Source organism: Aricia agestis, chromosome 6 (assembly GCF_905147365.1).
Source record: "Aricia agestis chromosome 6, ilAriAges1.1, whole genome shotgun sequence".
NCBI classification, from domain to species: domain Eukaryota; kingdom Metazoa; phylum Arthropoda; class Insecta; order Lepidoptera; family Lycaenidae; genus Aricia; species Aricia agestis.
The window spans coordinates 11,986,782-12,006,557 of NC_056411.1; the positions used below are offsets into that span (position 1 = coordinate 11,986,782).

At 36.7% G+C, this 19,776-nt stretch overlaps 1 protein-coding gene and 1 long non-coding RNA gene across 2 annotated transcripts in view; one reads left to right on the plus strand and one right to left on the minus strand.

Annotated features, from left to right (window-relative positions):
- Positions 1-19,776, minus strand: part of LOC121728458 — a 301,224-nt gene that overhangs the window by 83,137 nt on the left and 198,311 nt on the right. The gene's annotated exons all lie outside the window — the stretch shown is intronic.
- LOC121728460 lies at positions 8,170-18,593 on the plus strand. Its single transcript, XR_006035810.1, has 3 exons — positions 8,170-8,180; positions 8,643-8,647; positions 18,439-18,593. It is a non-coding gene; the product is annotated as an uncharacterized LOC121728460 (long non-coding RNA).

The following is a 19,776-nucleotide window of genomic DNA, read 5'->3' on the forward strand; positions in this document are numbered from 1 at the left end:
TTCGGTGACAAAAAATATCCTATGTCCATTGTCAATTCTCGGGACTCAAAGTATCTCCATTCTCCATACCAAAGTTCAGCGAAATTTGTTCAGCTGTGGCTTAAGCGTGAAGAGATAATAGACAGACAAACAGACGGACACACCTTCGCATTTATAATATTAGTATGTATATCATACCGTAACAACTTAGGCATGTTAAGTAAGGAACTTGTATACGTACAAAAAAAAAATTATACACAAAATATCATTTTAAAGCGTTCAAGACAGCTGATAATATACGTTCAGTTACTGGGTTATTAGTTTCAGTAAACTACTGAGATCTCCGCGATCGATACTTCCATGACGAACATTTGTCAACGTCTGCACCGCACCTGCGACACGAACTGCCAATTCTTGCAGATCTACAGCTACGAATCCCACCAATAGACATCAATAAAATTTATCGTTTCCATGGTAACGAGCAACGGTGTATTCTCCACTTGTATGAAAAGCAAAGATTTCCAAACTGTAGATTCTGTTACAGTTTCGAAATCGTTTCTATAACCGAGGGATTGAAGAGAATACCACTTTACTATTATTAGCCATGAGGACTGTTTTAAATATGTAATAATGTTTACTAAACTGACAGATAATGATTTCTTAGGTTTACGCGAGTATTCTGTCGCGGAGCACTTTTATTCATCCCGACGTTTCGGCTACTTTACAGCGTTCAAAGTGTTTGAACCTTGTAATATAATAAACTGAAAGAATCAGTGTACAAACAAATTTATTGAAACAAGAAAATTTAAACAAAAAACTCATACTTTAAAAGTTATGGACAGCATTTTGACCATACCTTTTTGCCTCGATACTTATAAGTATGTGTAATAATATATTTATTCTTTATTAAACAAAAAGGTTTATTAATGTTTAGTTTGGGTAACTACTTTAATATAATATTCATTAATCAAGAAATACATAATACATTAAAGGAAACTATTTCGAATACAAGATAAATTCCTTTAGTCTGACGTAATATTTCTGAAGAAGCTCATTTCATAAGTAACGTTATGAGAGCAACACGGCCGGCACGCTGGGCTGGCTATCTGATTAATGGTTTCACTTAATCACAAGTAATGGTTAGACAGCCACTACATAACCACGAAATATTGACTTCATCAAGAATAAAATTAGGAGTTGTAGGACTAGGACTGCGATGAAGAGGAAATAAATAGTTTTTAAGTTTAAAAACAAGCCATTTAGACTGAAATTAAGAGTGCCGACACAAACATACATAAATAACATTTCCTCTACAATATTCTACATCTTTCTCTTCATTACTGACTTACTGATTAATCCCTAAATCCCAGAAACTTTTACTCCTACAATCTATTTTCCTGCAAAATAGGTCCCTAAAACGTAGACTTTACTCCTAAGAGCCAGTCCACATGGCGCGTTGCGTCAACGTTACGTCGACGCAGCTCCGCCGTTGCGTTGTTTTACATACAAATTACTAATTACCAAGGTCTGGGCTGCGTCGTCACAACGCACACATGACCGACAGCAGCCCCCGAGACGAAGCGGGAGGGGTACTGCTTCATAATATCGCTGCGATGACGCACCGCCCGTGTGGCCTGCTATGCGTCCAAGGGCAGCGCTGCGTTGACGCAACGCTGACACAACCCGCCATGTGGACTGGCTTTAAGATGGAGAAACTGGGGTTGAAAGTTTGAAAATTTTATTTACGCCGATGAAACCGCTCGCAAAAGCAAGTACATGATACGCACATGACGTATATATATTATTATTATTATAAACCACCTACCTTCAAAAAACCTTATCCTTCTTAGCGTAGTTGTAGGTAAAAATAATATGAAACCCTCTAAGGTCAACAATTTAAACGGGCACTTTACATTTTGGGGCCACTCTCATGTTTCACTTAAAGGTCAATTACAGTCAGCTACATTTAGATATTATATGTTAATGAAGCCTTACTTCGTTTTCGTTTTACCTGTATGAAGTGTCTTCTGGTTTCGAAATATTAATTTACATTTTAGTATCTTAATTGTCATCGTTATAATAACCATGGCTTAAATTAAGAGTGTCCCTTATGAATGACTTTATGTCTATATAGTAAATATTTAAAACTTAACTAAGATATTACCATTTGGTCGTATATGTCAATTCAATGTTAGCTGTGATCGGTCGGAAGGGTTTGACGTAACGCGACCAAATTACTTAGGTCCGCCATCTGCCTAGGAATCAGTTTCTTTGATAGTACAAAATTAATAATATAAGGCACGGATATCTTTTTCTCTGATAAAAGCTATTCTTTATCCCAAAAAACTCCAAGGGCTCAAACGCTCTCCATACCATTTTTCAGGCAACATACAGAAAAACAGACTCAAACAATTTCGCATTTATAACAAACTAGACGTTCCGCGCGGCTTCGCCCTCGAAAATCAAATATTTCACAGACAAATTAGGTAGTCCACAAAAATAGCCTATGACTCTTCACGTGGTCTACTTCTTATCTGTGCCAAATAAGGAAAATTGCTCCAGTAGTTCATGAGATAAGCCCTTTCAAATAATTTCCCCCCGTTTTTTCCACATTTTCCTCTATTTCTTCGCTCCTATTAGTGTTAGCGTGATAAAATATAGCCTATAACCTTCCTCGTTAAATGGGCTATCCGACAGTAAAATAATTTTTCAAATCGGACCAGAAAGTTCTAACACTGAAATAATTTTACAAATCAGACCAGTATTTCCAGAGATTAGCGCGTTCAAACAAACAAACACTGCAGAATTATAATATTAGTATAGATAGACTAGATGACGCCCACAACTCCGTTGCGCCGAGATGCGCTTATCCCACAGAAACCGCACATTTCTTCGCAGAAAAACTATCATTAGCCTTTTCCCATTTTATTATTATTATTATTTTATGAAATAAGGAGGCAAGCGAGCATACGGGTCACCTGATGGAAAGCAACTTCCGTCGCCCATGGACACTCACAGCATCAGAAGAGCTGCAGGTGCGTTGCCGGCCTTTAAAAAGGAATAGGGTAATAGGGGAGGGTAGGGAAGGGAATAAGGTATAAGAATAAGAATAAATTTATTTCCAGCATCACACGAAACATCATAATAATTAAACAGTATTCAATGGTACAGTTATTATGATCTAGTTACATTTATTACAATGCTGTGTGATGCCAAAAAATGGCCCCAGCTCAGTAAACGCAGCAAGCGAGCCCGCTGCACTGATATTCTGCGGGGGCCAATGAGTGGCTTCACAACACTAATAAACTAAATAATAAAACTTACAGAAAGAAAACAATTATTATTAATAATAATGACATGGAACTATATGTACATATTTTAAAAATACAACTAAATAATCTTAAAAGATCGATCGACTAACCTTTTATGTGCTGTTGGCTTTTACATTTAAGAATAGATAAAAAAAAATCAGATTTGACAGGACGAAAACAAAAAAAAATGTAAAAAATAATCATAGCAGTTTGACATCTGCGTAAAACAATGAGGTTATATACTGCGTAAAAAGTGGTTTTTGACGTGGCAATTACATAATACATATTAGAAAATAATAAGTATTGACATAATTTACGTAGTAACTAATATCTGATCTGTGGACATAATACATGTATTACATAAGTATCTATAAGTGTGGAAGTATAAATAAGATTATAAGGTCTTAAGCAGTTACGACAAATGTTGTATACAAAATATGTAGAATATCATTGATTTACGAGTGTAGTACTGACATAATAAACAAGACACCGAGAAAAAGCGACTGGCCATTACTGGATATCGTCATGTGCCTCACGCAGTTCGACTACCTTCACTGTTGAATAGAAAGTAAGTGACGTCTGTAATGTAAACTAAAGGTTTTTTTGGTTTTCAGCGCCCGGAGAGGAGGTGGGAGGTTGTTCCAACAGCGAGAAGCCGCATACTTAAAAGATCCTCGAAATGTGTAGACGTGGGAGAGCCATGCTTCGGCACGAATGGGCCGGCTCGACCGGAGAAATACCACGTCCTCACAGAAAACCGGCGTGAAACAGCGCTTCGGCTGTGTTTCGCCGAGTGAGTGAGTTTACCGGAGGCCCAATCCCCTACCCTTTTCCTTTCCCTACCCTCCCCTATTTCCTTCCGTCCCCTCCCCTATTCCCTTCCGTACCCTCCCCTATTCCCTTACCTACCCTCCCCTATTACCCCTTAAAAGGCCGGCAACGCACCTGCAGCTCTTCTGATGCTGCGAGTGTCCATGGGCTACGGAAGTTGCTTTCCATCAGGTGACCCGTTTGCTCGTTTGCCCCCCCTTATTTCTGCCACCAGTTTTTTGGAGCCCAGAACTATGAACTTTGATTTCTTTGGATTTAAGACTAGCCCACTGGATTTCGACCATTCTGCGACATGTTGAAGGTCGTCATTTAGTTTTTTTAAAGCTTCAAGCATGTCCTTTGGAAAAAAAAACTGATGTATATTTGGGTGTCGTCTGCATACATGTGGTACCTACAGTGAGCTATGTTTTTGGATAAGTCGGCACTAAAAAGTATGAAAAGCAACGGGCCTAGGATCGATCCCTGTGGGAACATCACAAGATTCCGAGTACACCTTGCTACCATTGCTGTCAGTTATTTCTACCTTTTGTAATCTGTTAGTCAGGTAGCTGCGAAACCAATCGATCACTGAGGATTCGAAACCATAGTAAGACAGCTTAGATAGGAGGAGAGGAATACTAATTGTTTCAAACACCCTGGAGTAGTCAAGCAAGACCAAGATAGTACCCATGCCTTGGTCTTGAGCCGTGATGACATTGTCCAGAACGTCCAATAAAGCTGTCACAGTGCTGTGCTTACGTCGAAAACCAGACTGATACTTCGGTAAGATTTGGTTAGTCTCAAGGTAGTTTATGACTTGGTTGTATGCCGCCTTTTCTACTATTTTAGATAGACAAGGCAAAATGCTAATTGGGCGAAGATCTTAGGGTGAGGAAGGATTGGGATTTTTAGGGACATGTTTAATTAAAGCTGTTTTCCAGCTCGAGGGAAACGTAGAGGATTGTAAGGATGTATTTACAATGTAGGTGATAGTTTTCAGGGTGTTAGGAAGTGTTAAGTTTAACATCTGCAATGAAATGTTATCTGTACCAGTGGCATTGGACTTGATACTTTGGATGATTTTTAAAACTGCATTTTCAGTGACATGAGTAAAACAAAATTTGGATTTACTAGCTGAATGAGACTCAAAGTATGATTGTAGAGAAGAGCATTCTAAGGGTTGTCTAGGAATATCAAGAAAATGTTGATTAAGAGTATTAGGATCATTGTACAAGTTAGGTAAAAAATTATCATTAGTTTTAGCTAAGTTTAAATTATTTTTAATATTTTTCCACAAAACTTTTAGTTTGTTAATATTACTGTTGATATTAACAAACCGGTAGGGGATTGGGCCTCCGGTAAACTCACTCACTCGGCGAAACACAGCGCAAGCGCTGTTTCACGAAGGGTTTTCTGTGAGAACGTGGTATTTCTCCGGTCGAGCCGACCCATTCGTGCCGAAGCATGCCTCTCCCACGTATATAAAAGTATCTCCATATTAAATTTCAAACGACGAAATAATACCGAGAATTTCAAACGAAAAAATACGGAGATGCCGTAATTTACCGTTTTTAGTATTAATTAACACAATTTGAAAGCTACAAAATTAGCAATTGTTCTTCAGCATATGAACATTTCTTTCTCTTTTATTAATTTCCTATTTTTGTATAATAAACTCATGATATAAGCTTCCAAAGTAATACCAATTGATTTAAATTCAAGCATTAGCGCAGTCAACAGCGAACGTGAGGCATGCCCGCGACGCATGCCCTCTGACCGTATTCAAAACTTTCGCTTTGTTATTAAAAACGACAACGTTGGCGTTGCGTTCGCTGACGCATGCAATTATAACGAAAGTTGAATGAAAGAAGATAACGAAAATTGAAGACGAAAGCGCATAGTGTGGACGGAGCTATTGATATGGCCCATTGTTTTATAACTTTGTTTAATACTATTTACTTGAAATTCATTTATTTGCTATTCCAAGTATTGGTTTCAGGCTGATCGTAATTTTATTACTTGCCTGACAGCCGCCGTCTTGTACCCGGGAGATATTGCCGAGTGTATTTATCCGGTCTCATGTTACCGACGACTAAAGTTCATGAATTATGGATTAACTGTTTCCAGTTTATTCCAATGATTGGTTAAATTCAAATATAAATCGAGCCTTTTTAGGGTTCCGTACCCAAAGAGTAAAAACAGGACCCTATTACAGAGACTTCGATGTCTGTCCGTCTGTCTATCTGTCTCCAGGCTGTAAATCAAGAAACGCTATAGACTAGACTAGACTAGACTTCTGAAATTTTCAAAGATTGTGTATGTCTTGTGCCGCTATAGCAACAAATACTAAAAACAAAATAAAGTTAGTATTTACGGAGGGCTCCCATACAACAAACGTTATTTTTTTGGTCTTTTTAGCTCGTAATCCATAATGGAAACATTTGAAATTTTCACAAAATCCTCAATTATAATATATTATGTACTTTAATATTAAATAATAAAATTAAAATAAAATAAATAATGAAGGGGGGCTGCCATACAAAAAACACATTTTTTTCCTTATTTTCGCTCTATAACGGTACGGAACCCTTCGTGCGCGAGTCCGACTCGCACTTGGCCGATTTTCATATGATGCCAGATTTAAAATCTTCGCTACACCGCGATGTTACAAGCAAATTTTGAATGTAACTAGCGACGCAATCGCGCAATTCCTTGTCATCTCATTGTGTAGCGGCCAAGCCGCTCTGTCGCGCGGACACATAAATCGAGCCCTAGTATGATGCCAGATTTTAAGATTTGAATTTAACAAATCCTTGGAATATATTGGGCCTTATAATTTTGTAAATGCGAAAGTTGGTGATTCCACTTGGTAGTTAATGGAATCAGGCGTTATTTTGCGGAAATCCATAGCTTAAAATTAAGTTAGTTATTATTATTATTATTATTATTTTTTTTATGAAATAAGGGGGCAAACGAGCAAACGGGTCACCTGATGGAAAGCAACTTCCGTCGCCCATGGACACTCGCAGCATCAGAAGAGCTGCAGGTGCGTTGCCGGCCTTTGAAGAGGGAATAGGGTAATAGGGGAGGGTAGGGATGGGAAGGGAAGGGAAATGGGGGAGGGTAGGAAAGGGAATAGGGTAAGGGATTGGGCCTCCGGTAAACTCACTCACTCGGCGAAACACAGCGCAAGCGCTGTTTCACGCCGGTTTTCTGTGAGAACGTGGTATTTCTCCGGTCGAGCCGGCCCATTCGTGCCGAAGCATGGCTCTCCCACGTATTTTAAGCAATACTCCGCGAAAAAAAAACTACTAAACTCTACGAGCAACATCCATCAAGTGACTTGATAGACGTTGTTCGTAGAGTTTAGTAGAGTCCACATCCTGAGGATGCTCCGGTGTTGGGGCGAAACGCGCGTCGAGGTTTTCAACCTGCTTGGTGGTGAGGGGCCTTGCACGGATTTGCCAACATTATTGCTTGTGTGGTGGTGGTGTTTGCAGGTTCTTGCATGCGAGTGTACGCATACAGTGTGGGAGGAGGGAGGTGTGAAGGTTTATTTCGCGGAATATTGCTAAAAATAATAACAAACTATTTTTTTACAACTTTGGTAGTTGGACAAATAGATTAATAGGATAGGAGTTTAAAAGTGGTTCGACTTTGGCTTCTTACTGTAAGCAATTTCTCTTTCATTATTCTCGAACGTTCTACGGAAACGAAGATCTAGCAGCAAATATTTACCATCCGTCGCAGCGCGTAAGCTCATAGTCTGAACTCTGAAGGTTCATACATCACATAGGCTTTGCTATAACCGATCCCTTTTCTTTCCGGGCTTTACCGAGTTAATCTAAGATAGACATCATGATACCATTAAAGTAACTGATTTCTTCATATATTTCACTATCACGTTTCTTTGCGCCTTTTATAAAATGAATTTGAGTTACTTTAGCTCGGGGTGAATTTTTGTGTGTGTTTATGCCCAGTTTCAAAAGTTGTATGATAGGATTTTATGTACTCGCTAGTCGCTATACGCGCTTTTGATTGGGTTAAGCCAAAACGTTAACCAATCAAAAACGCTGTTGAGTAGCTAAACTCCAAAATCTTTACATTAGGTCACTCAAGTTGTAATAATTTTATGATAATTAGCTTCATTTATAGTATACTAGCTGTCCCGGTGAACTTCGTGTCACTTTAAAACCTTCCCTGGACTTCTACGAATATTTTAAGACTAATGAGCCCAATCCGTTCAGCCGTTTTCGAGTTTTAGCGTTACTAACACAATTGAAAATCCATTTTTATATAATATCAGACTAGCTGTCCCGGTAAACTTCGTGTCACTTTAAAACCTTCCCTGGACTTCTACGAACATTTTAAGACTAAAATCAGCCCAATCCATTTTTATATATAAAAAGAAGATATAGATTATTACTCTACCATGTAATTTGTCCAACATATTTTACGGTTGGTGGAACTCTCCGCACGTAGCTAGGCAACACCAGGAATTTGGTAGATTGTTTCCAAACTACAAGCGTATATTGTCAATAGAATAGGTTTACAAAGGACGCCGAAGTACCATCGATCAATCAACGGTGACGCAGAGTTTTGTACCACATGCCAAAGTACATCTGAGTTGGGCCGACTTGGGAAAGTAGCCCCTATTCAGAAATATGGCAAAATACAAGTTTCTAACAATAAAGACTTAACTGAAATTCATGACTAGAATTTACTTTTAAAATATGGCTTCGTTTTTAAAAATATTGTTGCGATAAATTTTCCGCTCAGGAAAATTTTCAAAAATGTTTTCATGAAACATCATTCGTGTTAACTTTAAAATATGTAAGTGGATAGCGAAAACACCTACCTTTTAATGATATGTATAAGTTATAACAACTCTACAATACACGTGGGATGGTTATAAGAGTAATAAGAAATCAGACTTTACGGAAGTCGGAAATCAATGATTTTTGTGATACTTTAGGAAAATGAGTAAATATAGCAAGACGGTGGGGGTGGCCAGTTAGCTATGGTAAACTACGATAACACTTTTCAAGCTAAAATGTCGCTAATTTTTTCGACACCAAATCATTGACACTATTCTCTTCATTCATTTCAACGCTGAAAATTAAAGCAGTAACCCTATACTATACATTCGCTAACTATCGCGATACTCATGACGTGGTAAGACCCAGCGCAGCGAAATAATATAAATATTTATAAGATGAAAATTGCTCAGCAAACTTCGCAACTTCGGTCGTAATTAATCGCGATGTTTATACATTCCTCGGGCAATTCCTTCTTTGGAAGCGAATCAATATCCTTAGCCGGTTGAGTGACTTCCCCAACCCAATTTATAGCATGAATGTCGGCATAAATTATAAAGGGTCCCGCTCAATGCAAAACCGCAATTACCTGCCTCTCGACGGAACCGTTTCCCACCAACATGTGAACTGAAACACGGAACAAGTATTCAATGGACATGTCTTTAGAAATGAACTTTGCGTGTCTCAAAAGTTTTCAAGTATCACGCATCAATAATTAAGAAGCAGTGATTTCATATTACGTTGTTAAAGTCTGTCGACGATGTTAAAATGATTACACTATCTGACTGTGCAAAAGGGAGGTTAATGTTTTTCAAGTATAATATTATGTTGTTTAGCAGGTTTTAGAACTTTATTTTTGAAGTGAAAACTTCTTTAGCGGTTCATCAATTAATCGAACAATCGATTGTTTTCTTTTCGATTGTCGATATTTTTTAATCGATTGTAAGGGTTTCGATTAATTAAAAAAAATCGATTTTTTTAAAAATGGATTTTCATAAAAAATGGGTTAAAAATAAATCGAAACCCTTACAATGGGTTTCGATTTATTAAAAAATATATTTTTTTATGAAAATCGCAATCGAAACGAAAACTATTGCATATAGCTATGCAATAGTTTTCGTTGCAGTGCATCCTCTAACGTCGTTTCAGTTCGGCAGACTTCGGCACGGTGTTTATGTGCGTGCGACTCTAGTCGTATGCAAATTATAAAATGCCACCTGACTCTAAAAATCAAACATCGTCCTTCTCTCTTCACACTCACGCCCGTCTTTCATATGCCAGGTGAAAAAGGACGGCGCGGAATCATCGCCGAGTTAGTTTTACTTGAATAAAAGACGAACTATAATGATTATGAAAAAAGTGTTTTGAGCAAATTTAGGTTTTATCAATACCTTTTTGGATATTAAAAAATATTAAAGAAAAGACAGCAAACTTCGAAGATCCAAGCAAAAATGTGTCTTAAACAAGGTTTTTTGTAAAAAAGAAACTATCGAGCAATTTTTGAGTAATCGTGTTTTCGTCTTGAGCATTTAATCTTTATGAACTGAAGTTACTTGTGTCAAAAAATCAGTTTTCTAGACGTTACAGATTTTGAGATCTAGGTTAAAGTATGTAGTCAAGTTAAGGTCATAATATGGGCTCTTAAGTTGATAAAAAATGCCTGCAATAGCTTTACCGCGTCAGTCCTCAAGTTACTTATTTTTTTAGGGTTCCGTAGCCAAATGGCAAAAAACGGAACCCTTATAGATTCGTCATGTCTGTCTGTCTGTCTGTCCGTCCGTATGTCACATCCACTTTTCTCCGAAACTATAAGAGCTATACTATTGAAAATTGGTAAATAGATGTAGTCTGTAAACCGCATTAAGATTTTGATATAAAAATGGAAATTTATTAAAAATTTTAGGGGTCCCCATAGGTATTTAGGGGTTTTTTCCTCTTACCTATGCGTGTGGGGTATCTATGGATAGGTCTTTAAAAATCATATTGAGGTTTCTAATAATATTTTTTTCCAACCTGAATAGTTTGCGAGAGAGACTCTTCCAAAGTGGTAAAATGTGTGTCCCCCCCCCCCTCTAACTTCTAAAGTAGGGGCATGATAAGTCTAAAAATAATATAATATAATGTACATTACTATAAAAACTACCAACGAAATTTGGTTTCAACGATATCTAGCCAGTAGTTTTTTTTATACGTCATAAATGGTAAACCTTAAACCAACAAAAAAAATTTTTTTCATCTAACCTATGCGTGTGGGATATCTACGGATAGGTCTTTAAAAATCATATTGAGGTTTCTATAATATTTTTTTTCTAACCTGAATAGTTTGCGAGAGAGACTCTTCCAAAATGGTAAAATGTGTGTCCCTCTAACTTCTAAAGTAGGGGCATGATAAGTCTAAAAATAATATATAATGTACATTACTATAAAAACTACCAACGAAATTTGGTTTGAACGATATCTAGCAAGTAGTTTTTTTTATACATCATAAATGGTAAACCTTAAATTAATTTTCATAAAATCAACTGAAATATAAAATAAATCAAACACCTTTTAATTTCATTAAAATAAACCTTATCGCTGCTGCGGAACCCTTCATGGGCGAGTCGAACTCGCACTTTTAAACTTTGAAGGGTCGAATTCAGTGGACCGCGATAACAATAAAATAACCAATAGATTTCCAAAAATCCGCGATCGAGGGATTAATATCACTCATAATTTTAAGTTATATATCTATACTCCGCAGCAATGAATTTAAGATAGTAATTGAAAGAAAACCTTTAACGTAACGAAGTGAAACTCCAAGTTTCTGTCGCAGTTCACGCCTCTCCGCGGTTCAGTTGCCGCAAACTTCGAAGAAAATAAAAGTAAAGAAGCCATTCATTACTGCAAGTAAAGTGAAATCTTTCACTTTAATTACTCCTTCGAAATAGAAACTTCATTTTTTAATTGAGCGGTGGTGCATTTTAGCTTAATTATTTTCCATTAGAAAGTTTTATGGAGCTATATTTTACGAGGCGACATGTTTTATGACTATCATGATATCGAATTTGAAACCCCATGGTATTATACGACTAATAAGAACTAATGGAGTTTAAGCTTATCAAAATCAACAGTTTTAGCTTACAGGCTTTTTGGAATTACTTACTATTATAACTTACACTAACTATCATCACCTAAGTCATTATTAGAAAATTTATTTGCTTTTGTCTCTCCTAAAGACAAAAACAAACCAATTTCATAAAAACATGGCTTATGTTACATTTGTACTTTTACAAAAAAAAAATTTTAAAGTATACTCAAAGCACAAAATGAAACATACACATACTTACGTCTATACTAATAATAATTCAACAGATACTAAAACCCGACTAGGTGTTAGTCTCTCCTTAAAATTTCCTAAAAATATACAGTAACACAATAATAATATGTTCGAAATTCAAAATATTTTTATCCAAGTGCCCAAAAATAACATAGTCTCTTTTTTTTCTTGCTTCAAAATAAGCTTGCAAGTACCAAAGTATCATCAGAAGAAACCATTGTAAATGACAATTACTTAACTAATGAAATACGCTAAAAAGTAACAATTTGTTTCTCGATAAAAGCACTTTTTGCTCATTGAAACGCTTATTAAATGAAAGTGAAACTTATAGCCTTGCCAATGTTTTTTTTTTGTAATAAAAGAATTGTCACAAAATCATATATATAAAATTCTCGTGTCACAATGTTAGGCCGCGTACTCCTCCGAAACGGCTTTACTTACTGATTTTAACCAAATTTTATATGCATATTCAGTGCGTCTGAGAATCGGCTACTGGGTACTTATTATATTGATAAGTGCACTTGTTGAATAAATAATAGTAAATTATTACAACTCGAGACTGAGGGCGACCATTGTTTGTGCGACGGGATAGCGATGGACGTTGCCATGGTGACATACTTATTTAGTCAGTTCAATAAAATAATACTAGCGAGATACTTTATATGGCAAAGAAACGTTTGCCGGGACACAACTAGCTAGTTGTACTATAATTATTACAAAAGATAAATAATATTAGGAGACATAGTACGATTACTTTAATACCTCATTCGTGGGAATCGCAGACCATCAGGTGACCCGTTTGCTCGTTAACCCCCTTGTTTTATTTAAAAAATATATTAAAAGATACCTCTAAACGTCAGGAAACAACATTATTGTTTGCCGAGTATCACTTTCACATTCGTTTCGTAAATAGATTTTCTCTGGAGGAACTTTATTTATAGAATTTTAAAATTTCATCGCAATTTAAGTGTGCCGCGATAGTGGTACCCGAGGAGGTCGGAACTTTGTTAATTTCGCGTAAAGTTTCTCTCTCCGGAGGGCCATTACGCAGGCGCGGTTGCCAAGTCGTTTAAGAAGTTACAGAACTAGCGACGTATCGGAACATACGCCACTTAGGTTATTGAAATAAACGTGCACTAAGTTTGCACACTTGGTTATCGATAAAAGAAACGAGCATAAATCATCCATACTAAATGTGACAGTGTGGCTACCTGTCCGTCAGTCTGTTTGTTACCTCTTCATGTAAACAACTGAACCGATTGTGCTAGATATGGACATACTTTGAGTCCCAGGAAAGGACATAGAATTATCATTGGATTTTATTCTGGAAAACTTACGGTGCCCATGTAATAGCCTAATTTTGATGCAATTTAATTTCCGGTAGAACATTGTGTGTATAAGTAAATATAAGAGAACACGAAATATTACGAATGATACTTTTGTTAAGCTGTTATACGAAACAGAAATAATTATCATTAATGAGGAAAGTGGAGTCGCCCAACTGTGAGGAATGTGGTGTGCGGAATGATATCTACCACCGCTTGATGGAGTGTTCCCGAACGCAAACTTAAGGGAAAAGCTGTTTTTTGATTTAAATTAATTAATGTAATATTGGCATATTTCATAGCATTTAAGCAGAGCCTTCTTCTGATGCTGCTAAAATCCATACTAATATTATAAATGCGAAAGTGTGTCCGTCTGTCTGTTACCTCTTCACGCTCAAACCGCTGAACCGATTTTGCTGAAATTTGGCATGGAGATACTTTTTTTAAAGTGTTTGTCATTCTGGATTACGAGCCAAAAACACCAAAAAATATCGTTTGTTGTATGGGAGCCCCCCTTAAATATTAACTTTATTTTGTTTTTAGAATTTGTTGTTATAAATAAATAAATAGCTGCATCAGAAATACATATTCTGTGAAAATTTCAGAAGTCTTAGCTATAGTGGGTCTTGAGTTACAGCCTGGAGACAGACAGACGGACAGACAGACGGACAGACAGACGGACAGGCAGACGGACAGACATTGAAGTCTAAGTAATGTGGTCCCGTTTTTACCCTTTGGGTACGGAACCCTAAAAAGTAACCCTTTTATGATGCATTCACGAAAAATAATGATAGGAATTTGTAATTAAACAGTGGACGCGAAACAATTAAAGATGCAATAACGACAGACGCATTCGACGCAACATGTCGAAATGAATAATTTCCGTTTCTCTCTCGATTTGATTTTATGACAATAACTGTTTAATTAAAACTGAAATCGCAGTTACGAATTATTGGAACGGTCCTTAGGGACGACGGCTTGGAATAAATAAGCATTTTGATTTGACTTCCCCGTTAATTAACCAACAAACAATTTTAATATTTTAGCCACAGAAATTGTTTAATGCTTATGGCACTCTAATATTATAAAAGTTTATCGTTAATACCAAATGGATTTTGAGAAAATTAGGTGCTGCAATTATAGTTTAGTCTTAAGCTCTAGTCTAGAATAAAGACTCAGATAGTGAAAGTGATTTCAATAATATTATTGATGAAGTAAAAAGAAAAATTGCTTTAGGGCGAAGCCGAACGAGCGTAATTTGTGAGTTGTGAGTCGCAGAATTTCGGCTGGTAGAAATTCTGCTGCATTCAGTTTCACACAAAAGTCCTGTTTGTTTCACACGAACGTAATTTTGTGAGTCATGATTCGTATGAAAAGATATATTTTTTAATTTTTTAAATTTTAATAGCCTCTTTATTTAGACTTATACAAATTGGTTACATTACAAGTCACAAAGTATTAAATTGTTAAAAACTTAGTCTGAATGCCTTGTGGCAAAGGCCTCCTCCAGTCTTTTCCATTTATTTAATGCTGCTCTATGACAGGTCTTTCGAGCTGCTTTTCGAAAAACATCTGACCAACATTTTAGTTTTCTGCCTCTTTTTCTTTTATTGCCTCTACATATGAAAATATATTTACGCGGCAGAAATTCTGCGACTCACAACTCACAAATTACGCTCGTTTGGCTTCACCCTTATTATACATGTATCATAATTCATACCGATACCTGTAGAGTTAAACCTCAAGTCTAGACAAATTAGGCTTTGCAAAACAATTCTGATACACGAAGCTAGGTCGCCTTAGATAACGTTAGTCGCAGGTTAAACAAACTTAACAAAAGCTTAACGCCAGGTCACGAATGATTTGAATTTCGAATTCGACTCACCTGTCCCCTTACTCCCATTACAATCGAGAATCGAATCAACTCGATCGCAGTCTGATTTAGTATTCCTGACATCTTCGTGGTTTCATTTAAAAACGAATGATCGAGAAGTTTGACGTTTGATCAACGCGATTTTGATCTTGATCTGAGTTTGTTCGGAACTACGAAGCATGATTCATTTTCGATACCACATACATAATTTGAACAGAAATAGAATCTGTGTCGGGACTAAAGTCGCAGCGGGCTGATTCATGATTTCCGTTCTACTCGGATCCGGAAACTTTACGGTGCGATCATTGGTTAATGCTCAGTGCGGCGAGCGTTTATTGGATGTTGCGCGGTGAAGTCTCCGAATCAGGGCTTGTACCATGAAACTGTTTTGAGACTCAAACAATCGGATGAGAATGCCGCGTCCTACTCTAAAAAACGTGAAATGACGTCGTTAGATCAGGACGCAGCATTTTCGTCCGATTGTTTGAGTCTCAAAACGGTTTCTTAGTAGGCCTACAGAGACGATTTGCGCATCGTGAATAAGGACCTAGGATCGAGGAATTGGCGTTTGATCATCGCAATGTCGATGCTCAAGTTTGTTTGAACGCAAGTCGATTTAGGTTAATTCGAATCAAAATCGACAGTTTCGATAGTAAGGTATCCTGTGCGTGTCTTTGTCACGTACGGGGTAAGATGCCTCACTAATGACAACCTTCTCAGCTTTGTTTGGTTCACTTTGTATTTACTTACTGAGGTTAGGTCCACTAATTGAGGGAGTACGTGCGTACTGTACTACGTTTTATCTAATTGAAAATACATTTGATTTATGTAGAGTACAATCGTGACTTCATGAAATATAAATATACATACTTTATACTAGGCGGACATATTATGTAGGTTTGATTTCTTGGACTAAAATAAATTAGCAGTGTAATGTTGCACGCGCCTAAAAATTGTATCCACGTGAAACAAATATTATGCTACTAAATGAACTATAATAAAATAATAACAAGGTTTCAAAACAAGCTTAAAAAGCTTTAAAACTACTGTTTTAAAGCTTTTGAGCTTTAAAAAGTTTTGAAACCTTGTTATTATTTTATGCATAATATTTAAATAGTACAATATCTATTAATACACTAGCTGTCCCGGTGAACTTCGTGTCACTTTAAAATCTTCCCTGGACTTCTACGAATATTTTAAGACTAAAATTAGCCCAATCCGTTTAGCCGTTTTCGAGTTTTAGCGCGACTAACACAATTGAAAATCCATTTATATATATATAGATTCTGTTCATTATATAAATTCAATCTCTTGTTTACAAAGTATAATTTTTCTAAACAAAATGCTCATTTATGGCTTATTACAATAAAAAATAACACTGTTACTTAAGGTAATTTAATATTATGATAATATAATGTTAATATTATGATAATCGGTCCGACCTCTGATTTTGGGGTGGAATTATGAGCGCACCGTAAACTCGAACCTACTCCAGCGAAACGAATTCCGACTGAGGTGCCAACATATCAATCAAATATTTACCAGAATAAATCCAATCTCATTTTTTGTCGGAATAATATGGCGGATTCTATTAGGAAATATCGCTAGCGATTTATTGGTCCAACTAGATGTTGTCCGCGACTACGTCTGGGAAGAAACGAGAGGCATACAATTTTACATCATATTAACAGCTATCCCATTTTTTTTTTTATTATGAAATAAGGGGGCAAACGAGCAAATGGATCACCTGATGGAAAGCAACTTCCGTCGCCCATGGACACTCGCAGCATCAGAGAGCTGCATGTGCGTTGCCGGCCTTTTAAGAGGGAATAGGGTAATAGGGGAGGGTAGGGAAGGGAAGGGAATAGGGGAGGGTAGGAAAGGGAATAGGGTAGGGGATTGGGCCTCCGGTAAACTCACTCACTCGGCGAAACACAGCGCAAGCGCTGTTTCACGCCGGTTTTCTGTGAGAACGTGGTATTTATCCGGTCGAGCCGGCCCATTCGTGCCGAAGCATGGCTCTCCCACGTATAAATGCCTTTTTCTACAAGTACAAGGTGTACTTGTACAATAAGTGGCATGAACTTTTCATCGATCAACAGCAGACTTGTACAGTACTCCCAAATTAATAATGCGCATGCAAAATATCTTTGCTAATTGTCATAATTAAGAAAACATCCGAATCTATGAAACGTAAGAGCCCCAAACAATGCACTTGCATTTTGCACCTTGTTCAAAGGAAATACAAGTAAATATCATATAGCCGGTGGCTGTCCGCAGTCGCCGGTCCGTCATAAGTGCTATCTCACTGGGAAGCCATCGCGGCGTTACCATGGTAACGTCCAAAGCAACGTCAGGCGCCTCTACGTCGCTGCAAAGCGCAAAGCTCGGGAAATACGATTGTTGCCGAAAAATTATGAAAATTTCTATGCGCATTATCACTTTGGGAGCACTGTATAATTATTTAAGTGCTACGATGTTGTCATGAACTGAATTCTTCGTAGCACGTGCTACGACGTGCTACGGCCTACGGCTTACATGCTATTGATATAAAATAATATTAACGAACTCGTATGTTTTTATTGATCCTGCATTTTATTTAGTCAATTAAAATGCATTATACATTATGAAAATATTTAGATATTGTTCAATATTTTTATAATGTAGTAAAATGCTATTATATTGTATTCATTGGATAATAATAAACGCTAATTTCGTTACCAATAACCTACACACGCTTAGTAACGTTATCTAAATTCGAGCGCCAGTGACCACAGACAGTTTTAGGCCGGCCTATGCGGATGCTATAATTTTAGTTACAATAATTATTCTCGTGGCTCAATGGTTGAGCGCATAGCGGCTCAAGCCGGTGGTCGTGGTCCGTGGATTCGAATCCCGCCGATGGAACAAAACATTTTCAATGTTCGTGGGATGTGTATTAAATATGTGTATGATATTAAATAAAAATCTTAAATATGTGTATAGTATAAAAGTAATAAATTAGTACATTACGCACCTAGGGCAGGAAAATAAGAAATGTCTCAGATCACATGTAATTGTTGACCGAGGCGAAGCCGAGGTTAACAAACATGTGATCTGAGGCTTTCTTATTTACTGCCCATAGTGCGTATACTATTTTGCTCATCGACGGAGGCGGAAAACGGCAACATCGGTAAGCGCAGTGGGAAGAAAGTTGACGTTTTCCGCCCGGAGGTGAGAAAATACAAATTTCCGTTGTCTGGTACCTGGTAACACAAGTCCTTCAGGTACTTATCACGGGGCTAGGCTGACGTAGTGTGAAGCGTACATAGTTAATGTAATTATTATTACTAGAGATCGCCCAATGGTCGAAATTCGAATTAATTTTAACGATATAGGACTACTACCTACTTATATTTTGTAAAAAATATGGACTTTATCTTTTTTTTTTCAACTCTTGTCTCTGGGACTTAGCTGATCTCAGACTGGCCGTGTAAGTATTGTCTAATAGTATCTCAGATTCAATAAAAAAACTATAATCCATTTTCAATTTGTCAACTTGTTGTCAACAGACTTCAACCATAAATAAAAAGAATATAATTCGTATGTATAGGCTTGTCACTCAAAAATCTGTCATTTCTCATGTGTGTGTGTTGTAGTGTGTGTAATGTTTTATTTGTTAAATTTTTTTATAATAAAAACATAATTTAAAAATAATATTAGTTCGATGCACTCCTTCTCCATATAAACTATAACTGTGCTCAATTTCATGCACCTACGTTTCCCCATTTTTCGTAAAAAGGGTTACAAAGTTTTTCGTTCGCGTATTAATATTATGATAAGTGTCACAACCCCGTCACAATATACATAACTCTGTCTACTCTGACCCCGTAATATCACCTAAATAATAAGATATTTTATGTCAGTAGGTATCTACTAACCAATGAAACCATCGTTATTATGATCCAACAGAATGTAAACGTTAACGCATATTATAATATCAGTTATTTTTGTATTTATAATGCAGCCAATTTAAATATGAAATCAATTTTATGGTGCAACAAAAAAATATGATACTTTGGACACGAGAGATTTGAAATTTTCGTCATGTAGACAAAAATTTACTCTGGACAGAGTATAATCTATATATATAAAAGAAAGTCGTGTTTGTTACAACACTTATAACTCGAGAACGGCTGGACCAATTGCCATGGTTTTTGATTTGTTGGATTTGTTTCCGTCCCGAATAGCAGAATACATCTTAAAAACAATGAAAACTCGATATGTGTAATGATTAATGAATACTTTATCATTTCAATAGATGCTGATTTGTTTATTACTTGTCAAACATTTGTTGTCCAAT